Consider the following 13,547-nt stretch of genomic DNA (forward strand, 5'->3'; position numbering starts at 1 on the left):
TTTGATGCCATTGAGTATTCTAAGTTCGACTATTATCATGTCCCAAATGGAGGTTAGCTCTTCCAGTGTAGGTTTTTCTACTTATAAAGTTTGAAACTGATTTTGTATGATGGGCATTGTATTTGTTCTACTTGACTCAACTATTGTCAATTAATCTGTCATTTAATAAAGCATTTTCCAGTTTTACATGCCTCGTTTGGTAGGATGAAAGAGTTTTTGATGTAATCAGAATTGAAATTGGAATCGGAATTGAAATCAGAATAGAATGAAGTTATAAATATATGTTTGGTATGAAAATGAAATTTAAATATAATATTAATAAATATATGTATTTAAAATAGATAAAGATCAAAATTCTTTTATAAAAAAAAATCAAAAACTCACCCATCATGATGGAGTGTGTATGTGGGGTCACTTATGACAATTCTATGAAATTGTGTCAATTCCATCATGATGAAGATGAAATTGAATTTTAGATATTTTGGTAGAATTGAAATTCATAAAGAATTTAGATTCATCAATACCAAACCATTGAAATTATGATTTCAATTTTATTTCTCTTGAATCCAATTCTAATGTACCAAACACGATCTCAGAGTCTGGTCAATGTAGCAGAATGGCATGACTTTCAAGCTTGAACCTAGGAAGGAGCCCAAATAATTACAAATGAGATCAGTTTATTACTGGTGTTTTAAAAAGTTTGTACTGCATGTCTTTAAAAAGTGCGATGAGACCCTTTCGATCTTGTCACTGTGGGCTCCGATCTGTTTTCCTTATCCAAAAATCGATTATAACTGTATTGAAATATAAATTTGTAAACATAATTAAAATGCAAACAAAATATATATCTTGGAAATGAAAGAAAAAATAACTTATTCAGGAAATTTTTTTTTTAAAGGATGAAAAGAAATATTCATCAAACATTCTGGAAATACGCCCAACTTTCTTAAGTTTGCCTATCAAATCGCGTCATCATCTGCATTCAGTCTTATTCCTCAAACAATCATCATAGTCATTCATTTTTTGAAATGATCTTTGTTGTTAATTTTAAATTAATTTTTAGACTTTTTTTAATAATGTATTTACAAAAATAATAATTTTAAAAATAATTATTCATAATTTTTTAAGTTGAATGCTTTTTTCAAAACTAGATACTTGAACATTTTTCTTAAAACTAGATAACAAATAATAAATTTCTCATGTTATATAATACATAAATATAAATCATCCCAACCCTCGCTAGTCAATCCAAATTTAATATTAAAATTAAAATTAATTTTTTTATAACTTTTATAGATGTGTAGTATGGAAAATGTAACATTAAAAATGCTTAAAAATAAATTTATAACGGATGGATGGATGGCAGGTCATTTCATATTTCAAAATGAAATAAAAGGCTAGCATGAAGAAGTGTCGTTACATTTCTTTCTTTGTACAATTTTCTTCTTTTTGGTCTAAGGAATTTGAACAGCCTCCCTTTCCCCCAAAAAAAAAAAAAAAAAAAACCCCTCTTCCGACTCTTCTTGGCACTCGTCTTTTTGTTTGCTCTCCCTTGAACCCTTCTGCTTCTTTCTATCTCACTCGCTTTCGCATTGCCTTGTCTTTCACCAATGGCTTCCTTCAGGCCCGAATCAGCCGCTGTCCCGACATTTGACAGCATTTCGTCGATTATTGTAAGTCCTTTTTCTGTTCGTATGCCATTTTTCCTTTTAATGTTACTTTTAAACCCCATTATTCATACTCACAGTTCTAGGCAACAACTTTACTCCCCGCATGTATTAGCTTTGAGTGAGTTTTTCTCTTATTTTGATGCTTTATCCTTCCTTTTCCTAGTGAGTTTCAGAAATGAACTTCCTTTTCTTGTAGCACACCCCCTTATAGCTTTGTACCATCATATGCTTCCGATTTGGCTTGCATCTTCTTTTGTTCCCACCGGAAGTGTCTGAACAAAAATTTTCCGTCGCCGAAGCCAACGGTGTCTTCGCTGAAGAAGAACTCATTGAAAAGGAGCATGTCCTTTTTCTGCTGGTGTTCCTTAGCCAATGGGTTTTCATCGTGGGCGGTGGCAAGCCTCCACTAACATTCTCCCGCTTGCCAAGCCCTCGGCGGCCTCGCTAACAGCAAGTGTTGAACCTAGGTTTTGGATAATAACAAATTAGAGAAGATTTGGTTTAATAAGTATTTAAATGATTAATAAGAGGGAAGAGAAGGTATGAATGTGCTACATTGCTTAAATCTCTGATTTCATTGTTTTTTAAGTATCACTACTGATATTGTGTTGATACTACCCGTCTTGATATAAGTCCTGTTTCTAAGCCTTTGATTCATTTTTACCTCTATAGGTAGTGTTTTTAACAATACCCATGCTCTATCAAGGTTTAATTCTTTTCGTGTCTTGTTACTTTGGATTGTAAGGTCATGCTATCAATATTAAGTTTAACTAGTCATTGCATGGGAAGCATTAACTTCATTAACACAAGATTTGCAGTAACTACAATTTAAAATCACAGAACCAAAAAAAATAAAAAAAAAAAAGAAAGAAAGAAAAAAGAAACAGTTGCACAGAAAAAAAGCATCATTTCCAAAATTTACAGTCTAACCTTCCATGTAGTGATGACCCAAAAACAATAGCAATACCTGAAAAAGAAAGGATTGACCAATCATAAATTAATGCACTAAAGTTTGAAAGATTACTTTTTATTTTATTTTATTTTTTTGGATTTTGTGTAATGCATGTAATCAACATTGGCAGGGTGATACAAAGTAAACCTATGTTTGAAGTACAGCTATGTAAAGAATTTACATACTTACAAGCTTTTTTTTTTTTTTTTTAATATGATGATGAAATCAATCATTCTAAAAAATGGAACAGCTCTCTCTGTAAACAACATTAGTTGTCTTTTATACCTATTTATTGTTATGATTCAAAAATATTTTCAGGCTATTTATACTCCTCACTCTTGATAGAGCTGCATATAGCTGGCTATGTGTAAACACAGGTTTTGTCAAGAACAAACCAATATGGTGTAAAGATTGACTTTGACTTTTATTTATTATCATAGCAAGTGAGAAAATAATTGAAAATTGTGTTCTTTGCATACGAAAAGGCCACCTTGTCTTAGAAGGGGTTATGTCCATCTTATAAATAAGAACCTTGTGACCCTTGTGGGAGCCATTCATTATTATGGCTTCAACGACTGTTTTACCAAGTATGGTTACTTTCAATCTTGTTCCATTACAAAGATCATATGCTTGGTCAATGTTCCTTAACAACATGATTGGGGCACCTACCTTCAACATGAGTCTATGAGGTGGTACTTCATAAATATTAGTAGTGTTTAGAAACTCAATGGTGTAAAGATCATCAAAAGAATCCTTGTTTGTAGAAGAGTTGCTAATATAATCACAACTCAAATATTCAATCGACTCATTGGGCAAAATGGAACACATGTAATCATTAAATTAGTTGACACTATCAATTGTTGGTGCAAGTTTATCCTATCATTAAAATAATAAACATAAGAAAAATGATCTATAAGATCAAGATATGTTGAAAAAACGATGGTAGTAATTGGATCTTGATAACTATGCATAAGTAAGTCCCTTGATATTTCAATCTCTACTATAACATCAAGAGGAAGGTCTAGCTTCCTATCACCAACATCCAATAATTATTTAAAAAACTATGCTAATCTATCACTATCATGATTTGATGAGGAAGTGCTCAATTGCATCTTCTTTGACAGATTAAAATTATGCAATAGTCCTAAAGATATGATAAACTAATGCATGCAATTACATTAATAGCCCTTGTATACCTTTAGGGATAACTGGAAGGATTTGCCAAAAGTTACTACCAAATACAATGGGTTCTTGCAAACTCATTAGAATCATTAAATTGCACCAAATTGTTAAACCCTTGCTCTGTCTAACAATTTCATAACATTATTAGTGTTAGAATATACAATGTATTGGTGATTAGGCAAGTGAAAACAAAGCCTTTCAACAGAAGGATATTTATGGTGTACGTCAAATACAAACAAATGCCATGATGCTTCACAAGTTGAAATATATCAAAAAATTATAATATTGCTTGATCTCATCAAGTGCATGCTTGGAATTTCCATCCTGACTACTATCATAAATAGAAGCAATCACTCTATCATTACCCTTACTTATATACTTGAATAAGTATTTAATAGATATGGAATGATTGCATTTTTCAACAATGATATGAGCTTCAAACATTGCCAAAAGAGTAGGATTGTAAGGCACAATATAACGATTATCTAATTTGCCTTTGATATTTGTAACTTCTTTATATATCCACTCAATATAGGAGAATATTACGGTGTTATCACATCACTCAAAACAATTAGCAAACAAATGTTTGGTTTGAAAAAGTTTGGGTCCAAGACTCATTTTTAAAAATCCATCCAAAATCACAATATATCAAGGAAAAACATAGCGGAAGCAATATGCATATTAGTCTAACACGTAGTGGACATAACCCCCTTTCTATTGCAGGCATTTTCATCACAAAATAAAGCTGAGATTTGTCTATGCGCCATGGCAAGCAGTACGTGCGCCATGGCATGTGGCACAGAGCTACACGCTCAACTTTTCTATGCTGTGCGCCGACACCATGCGCCGCGGTGCACCTGTCCGATTTTCTGCTGTCATTTTGACAACAAAAATGACGAACTTCTGGCATGTGTTGTTTTCACATATGACATCCTATTAGAGTAATTCAAGTGTCCACACGAAGCTTAACCCGTATTTTGACTAATGAGATAAGTTTGGATACGATTTAATGGTCTGATCAAAATTTGGATACCTAGGTGCAAAAAGTTTTTTTTTTTTGAAAAATTTACATATCCAAATGCTCAAATCAATTCTTTTTACTTATTAGACCTTACTAAGCCTTGAACTAAGTTCAAAAGGATTCAATATACCTAATTGAAAACAATATATCTCAATCATACTTATATATCAAAATTTGTCCCTTCCACGGCCAATTTTCAAAATTCACTAACTTTACACACTTTGAAATTTCTTGGCATAACTTAGCTCACTTGACTATTTCTCAACACTTTCATACATATTCATGTTCACAATATAATCTTAGCCCTCAAATTACTCATTTCATCATAATTTGTCCTTTGGCTTAAGATTCACTGACACACATTCATTTCAACACAATATTCACAAATCATAGTCCTTTTGTCTCAGTCAACACATATACACATAATTGGGTTAGATTTTACAAAATTCCTATTCAAATTATGCATGCAACCCTATGGCAACTCATTTACACACACATATATATACAATTTCAGTTCAGTTCATTACACAAACTCAGAGTACATAGCTTCACAACTCAAGCCGGTTTAGACTCTTTTTCCTTGCCTTGATCACTTTCTGGTCCTGTAAACATGTAACCACAGGGGTGAGATAAAAATCACAGTAATGGGATAACTTACTCCTATTGACTATCACATGCAATAATATGGAAGTAAATATAGTATATCATTAAAACTTCATAAAATAGCATTTATATTACATATCTCATTTCATTCTCAACTTTTCATCGATCACATAGGATTCCATGTCATCTCAAAGCATATCTCATCATATCACATAGCATGCTAGCATGATCACTACTAATCAAACCTCCAAATCACCCTGACACAAAACTATAGGCTCACTTTAGGCCAATGTACACTCTTATTGGCCTTGAACTTACCTGTAGTGGTAGAATCGCTCGGCCAAAGATGTTCCAACACACAATACAGACGATAGTTTCCCCCAATACACATAATGGGGCATCGTTGACTCCAACACCGTATCATAAAGATACTAAGGAGTCTCTCATCTCTAACACCGCACCTCAATAAGCACTAAGGAGATCTTCTCCAACACGTTACCTTTCAAGGCACTAAGGAGAATTGTTTCTAACATCGCACCCTATTAAGTATTAAGGAAACCTTGCCATATGGTCTTTATCATCTTTTACACTCGAGTGAACTCCTACCCCTTGATCATGCTTTTCTGAGCCATTTAATGTTCTCATTTACCATTTCACATACTTTCTTATACATAACATACATATAATTCTCTACATGACAAAACACACATTTCGATGCTTTATTTCAACTAAAAGCCATTTTACACAACAATCACTCAATGCGATAAAAAATGCTCAGTTTAAAACCATTTTGTACACTATATAGTATATTAATATATAGTTAAAACAAATAGTCAAACAAAGAAAATTATTCGGTTACCTCAATCCTTTTGTCACTAGAAAGGTTACTCGTTAATTTCAACTATCAAACAAGCTTATCTCAACCTTTCTTTCTCTACTCACGCATCCAATATGTCAATCTGAGTACATTTGGCACATTTTAGTCATTTGGTCCATTTTGACCAAAAACTCATTTTTACTACTCAGGCCTATATTCATCCATTTTTACCAAAAACTCATTTTTACTACTCAGGCCTATATTTATCCATTTTAGGTCTGTAACTATTCAATTATTACTTTACATCGCCTCAATCGGTCTTATTTTACTCAAATTAGATTTTTGTCCTAACTTTTTCTCTCTAAGGGCTAAAATTGAGCTTAGAGGTTTACAACTCTACCGTTTAGCTTTAAACCAGTTGCAAAGCAATAATTTAACTTCCAAGAGCCTTTTTATTACTATTAAGCAAGAATCAAGCCCCTCAAATTCCATCGATTCTATTTCCCTATTACTTATTTTTAGAGAAATTTGTGTAGAATGGAAGGTAAGGGTTATACATAGCTTACCTAACAAGTTATCGATTCGAATCACCTTCTAATGACCTGAAATGACTTGACTTAGCTTCTCAACCCTTCACCTCTCCTCTCGTGTGTTTCTCAGATTTTTACTTTTGAAAATCATCCAATTTCACAACTTAAGAAGTGATTTTCTAGTCCATGTGTCGTGATGCATGTAACACAAGTTGTAGCATGTGGCACAATGAGATTTATTCTCACCACGCGTACTTGCTTTGACTTGAAATGCACTCCTCTCACCCGTATCTGCTCCTACAATACACCAACAAGTCAAAACATCAAGGAATCATTCGAATCTTTAATTCCACACTAATTACCATCCTCCCTCGATTAACTGCTAAACTCGGCATTAAGAAATTTAGGATGTTACAATATTAACTATCCTACCATCATCTCTTATCTTATATGTAGGATAACCATCCTCATTAATAGTTGTATGGTCATTGATTTCTTAAGAAAGTACTTACTACATATCTGTTCCATCATGTAGGGTGATTTAGGATTTGATGAACCTGTCCATGAATTTCTTGACCAACTCATACATCAAAGGAAATGATTCAAAGTCTAGGATTTCAGCTGAGATAATATTGTCTATATCATCTAGCGCTTCCTGCTTATCATGTTTATCAAGGAATAATAAAATATGTGCATGTTGGAATCCTCATTTTTGAAACTAAATAGTATATACTTCTATAAATATATTAGATAAACAAAAAGTTGCAACATGGCTATGAAAAGTTTATATATGTAAGATTAAAATAATTAAAATTTACACTTGATGATTTTTAATCTATTTTCTCCTTATCTTTTCTTTTAGCTTATGGTTGTATGTGATAATCAATGGTAGAGAGTTATTTTGTTACTGAAATTATTATCTCACTTCATGGTTATATTTTTATAGGACAAAGCAGTGAGACGGGCAAGGAAAAAGAGTTAGGACTAGCCTAGAGTTGTTAAAGTCATGAGATTTTTGAGTTTATGTATTGAACCTAAACAATGTAAACATTATGTATATAAGTTGCCACAGAGTGTGCATGCATGTTTTGAATGATTATAAGTTGTAAAATGTTGTGATTGTGGTGAATTTATGAATTTTAGCCCATACGTGAAAATATGTGATGGAATGAATTGTATGGACTAAGATTTAGTAGTGAACATGTGGTGAATGTGGATATATGTGATTTTGTAATGAAAATGTGGTGATTATGGCCTAAAGGGTAATTGTACTATGTGGTGTAAATTTTGTATTTATGGAAATGGGCTATTGAGTGGCCAAATTTTGATACGTGTGTGTATATGTAATATATTCTGGTCAATTAGGTGTAATAGGTTTTTTTAAACTTAGTCCAAAGCCTAAAATAGTCTAATGAGATTAAGGGATTGATTTGAGTGTTTGGGTATGTTAATTTCTTTAAAAAAGTGATTTTTTACACTCGGGTGTTCAAATTTTGATCGAACTATTTGATTGTGTCCAAACTATCTCATTAGTTAGTTTATGAGCTAAGTTTTGTGTAGGCGTTTGAGTCACTTTGATTAGACATCGTATGTGGGAATGACGCAAGCAGAAAATTCACCTTGTGAATTAGTTTTTGACAGCAGCATTTTCTGTCATATGCGCCACAGCACATTGCGAATCAAATCGCAGCATAAGGCACAGAAAAGGTCAGGGCATGTGGCTCTGCACTACATGTCATGACACATGTGCTGCACATCGCAACGCATGGCCCATAATCTGACCTTATTTCCTTGTTTTAAAGATATGCAATAATTGATATGAATATATATGATTTGTTTTCGCTGTGAATGGCTGTGATATGTTAATATTTTGATGATTTTACCAAAACAAGTCTTAGGTCCAAGCTTTTTAAATAAAATATTTGTTTATAATCTGGCTTGAAGTATGGTGATTAGGTTAATTCTCTGCTTATATTAAGAGGATATAGGGGAGGGTTATAGTGTTCAATATAATCTCTATAACCATCATCTCCTCTATGAAATAAGATTGGTTATTAGGGAGGAAGGTATGATGCATGTAACTCGTTGATTCATTGTATAGATCCTGATAGTTTAACTATAATATTCGTCGATTTAATATTCAAGTCAAAATCACAAACAACAATGCGGCTACTTTAGAAGTAGTTGGTAGTTTGTGAGTACACCCATTACTCTATGTTGTATTGATCAAACAAATCTTCGCATTATTATGTTTGCAACCCTTAATCATTGATGAAGCTAGTTGATACTATTTTATCAATGTATTGCATTCATCAATCATCTTCTTGATTTGACGAACAATTTCAAGATCAACAATGTTATCTTTAAAATGCTTGTTGGAATGAGTGTTAAAATTATAAAAAAAAACATGTAGAAAATATTATTAAAAATGATTATAATAATATAATGTTTGTAAGCATATATACATTTTTCAATCGAAAAGAATTATCAAATATTAGTTCTGTACATACCAGATAGCTGATATGCAATTTGCAACTTCGTTGCCAGTATCATATATATATATACATATATAGCTAAGAGTATATTTGCTTTGGCCTTTTAGGAGGCAACAAATTGCCAATCCTATGGTAGTTCATGCTAAATAATATGAATGAGCAGGGACCTTTACCATAATTTTTGAAATGATCAATCTTCGTTTCTATTAGCGTAAAAGAAAACTTGTTGCATGATCTAATGTTTAAGTATAAATTCTTTGACTATTGCATTCTCTCTGTTTTTCTTTTATTTAAAAAATCTTGTTCAAAGGTTGAGGAGGTGACTTGACTGATGGCAATTGAACCTTGCCTGTAACACAAGGAAAAGGAATGGTTAATTCTAAACTTTTGATCTTCTCCCTTCTCGTTATAGCATAGTAAAACACCACAAGAGCTACATATATAGATAGCATCACCCTCATCCAAGTATTATGCAATATAAAGAAACTTAAACACTATAATATGAATAATAACAACAAAAGCAATACATCAAGACAAAATGATAGCATCTCACCATCTGAATTGTAAGCAAAGAATTCTTCATGATTAGTTCAGTTTCTTTTATTGGGAAAGTTATAATATCATTTGCAAAAGATCATTTTCCTTCAACTAATACAATAAAATAAAACATAATAGTAAGAATCAATTATTATATACTTTCAATTTCTTACCTTCTATAATGATAGAATCATTTTTAAAATCAAAGCTCTAAATGCTGGAGTTGTCATGAAAGGAAAATTCAATATCTTTGTATAGCATTTTTGCACATGTCATGAAGAATTGAAAAAAAGAAAAACTAAGGTAATAGCACTGAAGAAATATTGGACAATAACACAAATTTTTTCATGACCTTAATTCATACCTTGGGGTTTTTCATTTCCTAACAGCCTTAACTTCATTCTAGTATCCTGAGTGCTAGTTTGAAATTATTCTACCATTTTTTAAAACAATGAAAGAATTAAAAAAAAACACTAATGTCATTAGGATAGTACCAAGAAATAAATTGACAGAATTATGAAAGAATAACATACTCATACCACCATAATCATTTCAATAATTCTAATAAAAAATCTGGATTGATGAAGATTCTATAGCATAATCTTGGTAAGTGTAATTGATATTATACTTATAACTAGAACTACTTTGAGCAATTCCTAACGAAAAAGAATTACTATGAGATGGTATGTTCATTACATTTTTTTAAAGGAAAATCAACTAATTACAAATTATAACTTATATGAAAGTAATGCCAAGTTCACAAGACTAAATTATAATAATCGAAACTATATTCAATACATGGTGATGCTACTGCAAAAAGATTGATTTGAGTTAAATTGGTAGAATTTTGAACACTACAAGTGTGTGGACTCTTGAACTTCAAAGTTGCATTATTTAGGGAAGAATCTATATATATATATATATATATAATAAAATATCTTAATAAATTATACAAACCCACATATTTTTAATATAGGCTAATACCATTGAAATAACACTACTACAACCAATAAAAGTAAATGGAATAGTTAACTTACCTTTAGGGCAAATAGGTGACTAAAATTTGACTAATGGAATGTTTTCATTCATAGGAGTTACACTGTCGTCCATTACTTGTGCAGTTATTAATAGAGGCACAATGAAGTTGTTTGATGGATGATAATTGGGAGTAGAATACATGCTGATAGGTTATGTTTATTACATACTTTTCTTAGGCATTTAGGACCACATTTCATGATAAGAAACCCTAGAATGTGCATTTTTTATGTTAAATTAGGGTTTTGGGCCCTATAGAGTATTTATCCATATTAGGAATATTTTGGTCATTTTGCGCTTTGTTAGGAATTTAAGGAAAAATTTAGAATTTGATGTGTGCATTGGTTTTAGGTCCATTTAAGTCAAAACATTTGGTTTTAAAAGTTACATTTGGACCTAGGGTTAAAAAGTCAACATTTTGGGTTGACTTTTCAATTTGACAAGTTTAATCTAATTTGCATGCATACATAGCCACCTTATCTATCTCATGTGTGTTTGTTAGGTTTTGAATGGATTTTGAAGATACATGCAAAAAAGATATCAGGGTTTGAATATTTTCATATTTTATCACATGTGCAAATACCTTAATTAAATTTCACGTTGTTGTCTTAGGTGAAAATTTGCATGGAAGAGGTTTGTGGTTCGAGACTTGGTCAAGAACATGAGGAGCTAAGAGGGATGAAATTCAGACCTAAAATGGACCATTTGGGGCATGAATTACTATGCATAAGAGGAGTGTATGGGGTTTACCATGCATTTGAACACAAGGGATCATATTGACTTGTCAAAGTTTAAGATAGTCGCAATGCGGCTAACAGACTTTGAAGACAAAATTCAAATTTAATTTTGAGCTATATTGTAACATTCTGATTTTTTAATCTTACGATTAGCTATTAATCAGGGGTAGATTATTAATTAGTAAATGATTAGAAGTTTGGATGGTTATTTAATGATTTGACTCCTTGGCATGTTGAATGAGCAGATACGGGTGGAAGAATCGTGTTTTGAAACGAAGCGTGTGAGCGTGGTGGGGATTTCCTTACTGTGATATGTGCTGCGGCATAAGGCTGCTTGTGCCATGACATATGGTATAGAAAATGACTTGATTTTTGTGTGTGGAGCTTGTGAGTTCAGAAGGAAAAGGAAGAGAAACATGAAAGAGAGAGGAGAGGAAGGCTTTGGCTACTAGGGCAAGAGATTTCAAAGCATTTAAAGGTACTTCCAACCGATAACTTATCAAGTAAGCTTCGTATAGCCCTTACATCCAATTCTACTATAATTTGTCTTAGTATCAGTTATAGAGAAATTGAATCAAGGAAATTTTAGAAGGTTAATTTCTTACCCTATAGCAATAAAAAGTTCTCGGGAGATAAATTAGAGCTTTGTGACTGGTTTGGAGCTGAATGATAAAGCTTTGCAGCTTTAGGCTCAAGTTTGGCCCTAATTCAAAGAGAAATGGAGTGGAAATTGGGTAGAAAAGAAATGGATCATTATAAATGATAGAAAGCAGCGATTAAGGGGTAATTTACTTAGTTTGGTTAAGTGAAAAAGAATGAATGGCTAAGTATAGCCTTGTGTAGCAATTAAGTATTTTTGGGTTAATTGAGCTAATTGACTAATTGTGTCAAATGTGTGTAGATTGGCATATCGCAGGTGTAAGTTGAGAAAGGAAGTTGTAGTGAGCTGTAGTAATAATTGAAAGTCTACGAGTAACCTTTCTTGTGACAGAAAGGTTGAGATAACCGAATAACTTTCTCTGTTTGACTATTTGTTGTAACTATGTGAAAGTATGCTATCTAGTGCATGAAATTATTTTAAACTGAGTATGTTTTGCAGCATTGCATGAATGTTACATGAAAACAAAGTTTTACCTAATTAACAAGTGAAAAGCTATGATTTCATACTCTATATATGTATGATGCATATATATATATTTGCATAGATGTGAATGTGAATCTTGTGATTGGTATGGAAAGTATGATTATAGGGGTGGGAGTTCACTACGTGTAGATGTAGAGAAAAGACCATATGGCTTTATTTTCTTTAGTGTCCGATGGGGTGCAGTGTTGGAGAATTATATCTTCTTAGTACCTTTCAAGGTGTGGTGTTGGAGATTATCTCTTTAATGCCTATTGAGGTGTAGTGTTGGAGAGTTAGACTCTTTAGTGTCGATGTGATCTAGTGTTAGAGTCAACAACACCCCATTGTGTGTATTGGAGGAAACTATAGTTCGAAAGTGAGATAGAACACCTTTGGCCGGGTGATTCTACCACTAAAGGTGAGCTCAAGGCTAATGATAGTGTATATTAGTCTAAGGCAAGCCTATAGTTTCATGTTGGGGTGATTGAAAGGTTTGGTCTGTAGTGATCATGCTATATGTGAAAAAGTGGTGACAAGTGGTAAATATAATGGTAAAAGTGGTGAAATGATATATGATGATGAGATTTAAAGTGAAACATCTGTTATGTGCATATGATATATTTAACTATATATTATGCTATACTTTCTTATAATCGTATGTGATAGTTAATATTAGAGAGTTATTTTGTCACTGAGATTATTATCTCACCCTCGTGGTAACATTTTTATAGGACCAAGTAGTGAACAAGGCAAAGAGAAAGAGTTAGGAACAGCATAGTGGTGCTGGTTGTGACATCTTTGAGTTTTATAATGAACTAATTTAATGTGATAGTGTGTATATAAGT

The 13,547-nt window shown here is 32.3% G+C and overlaps 1 long non-coding RNA gene across 11 annotated transcripts in view; it reads left to right on the top strand.

Annotated features, from left to right (window-relative positions):
* The first annotated feature begins 1,471 nt into the window (after positions 1-1,471).
* LOC129292603 (uncharacterized) overlaps positions 1,472-13,547 on the top strand; it is a 46,240-nt gene continuing 34,164 nt past the window's right edge. For 7 of the 11 annotated variants that reach the window (XR_008588914.1, XR_008588917.1, XR_008588918.1 and 4 more), the window contains exons 1-2: positions 1,472-1,673; positions 11,455-12,057. This is a non-coding gene — a long non-coding RNA (uncharacterized LOC129292603). Of the gene's footprint in view, positions 1,674-11,454; positions 12,083-13,547 lie in introns of all 11 variants that reach the window. The other 4 variants (XR_008588924.1, XR_008588919.1, XR_008588923.1 and 1 more) reach the window with 4 other exon arrangements.

This window comes from Prosopis cineraria, unplaced genomic scaffold (assembly GCF_029017545.1).
Source record: "Prosopis cineraria cultivar Desert tree isolate PC_DT_omini unplaced genomic scaffold, ASM2901754v1 PC1, whole genome shotgun sequence".
NCBI classification, from domain to species: Eukaryota; Viridiplantae; Streptophyta; class Magnoliopsida; order Fabales; family Fabaceae; genus Prosopis; species Prosopis cineraria.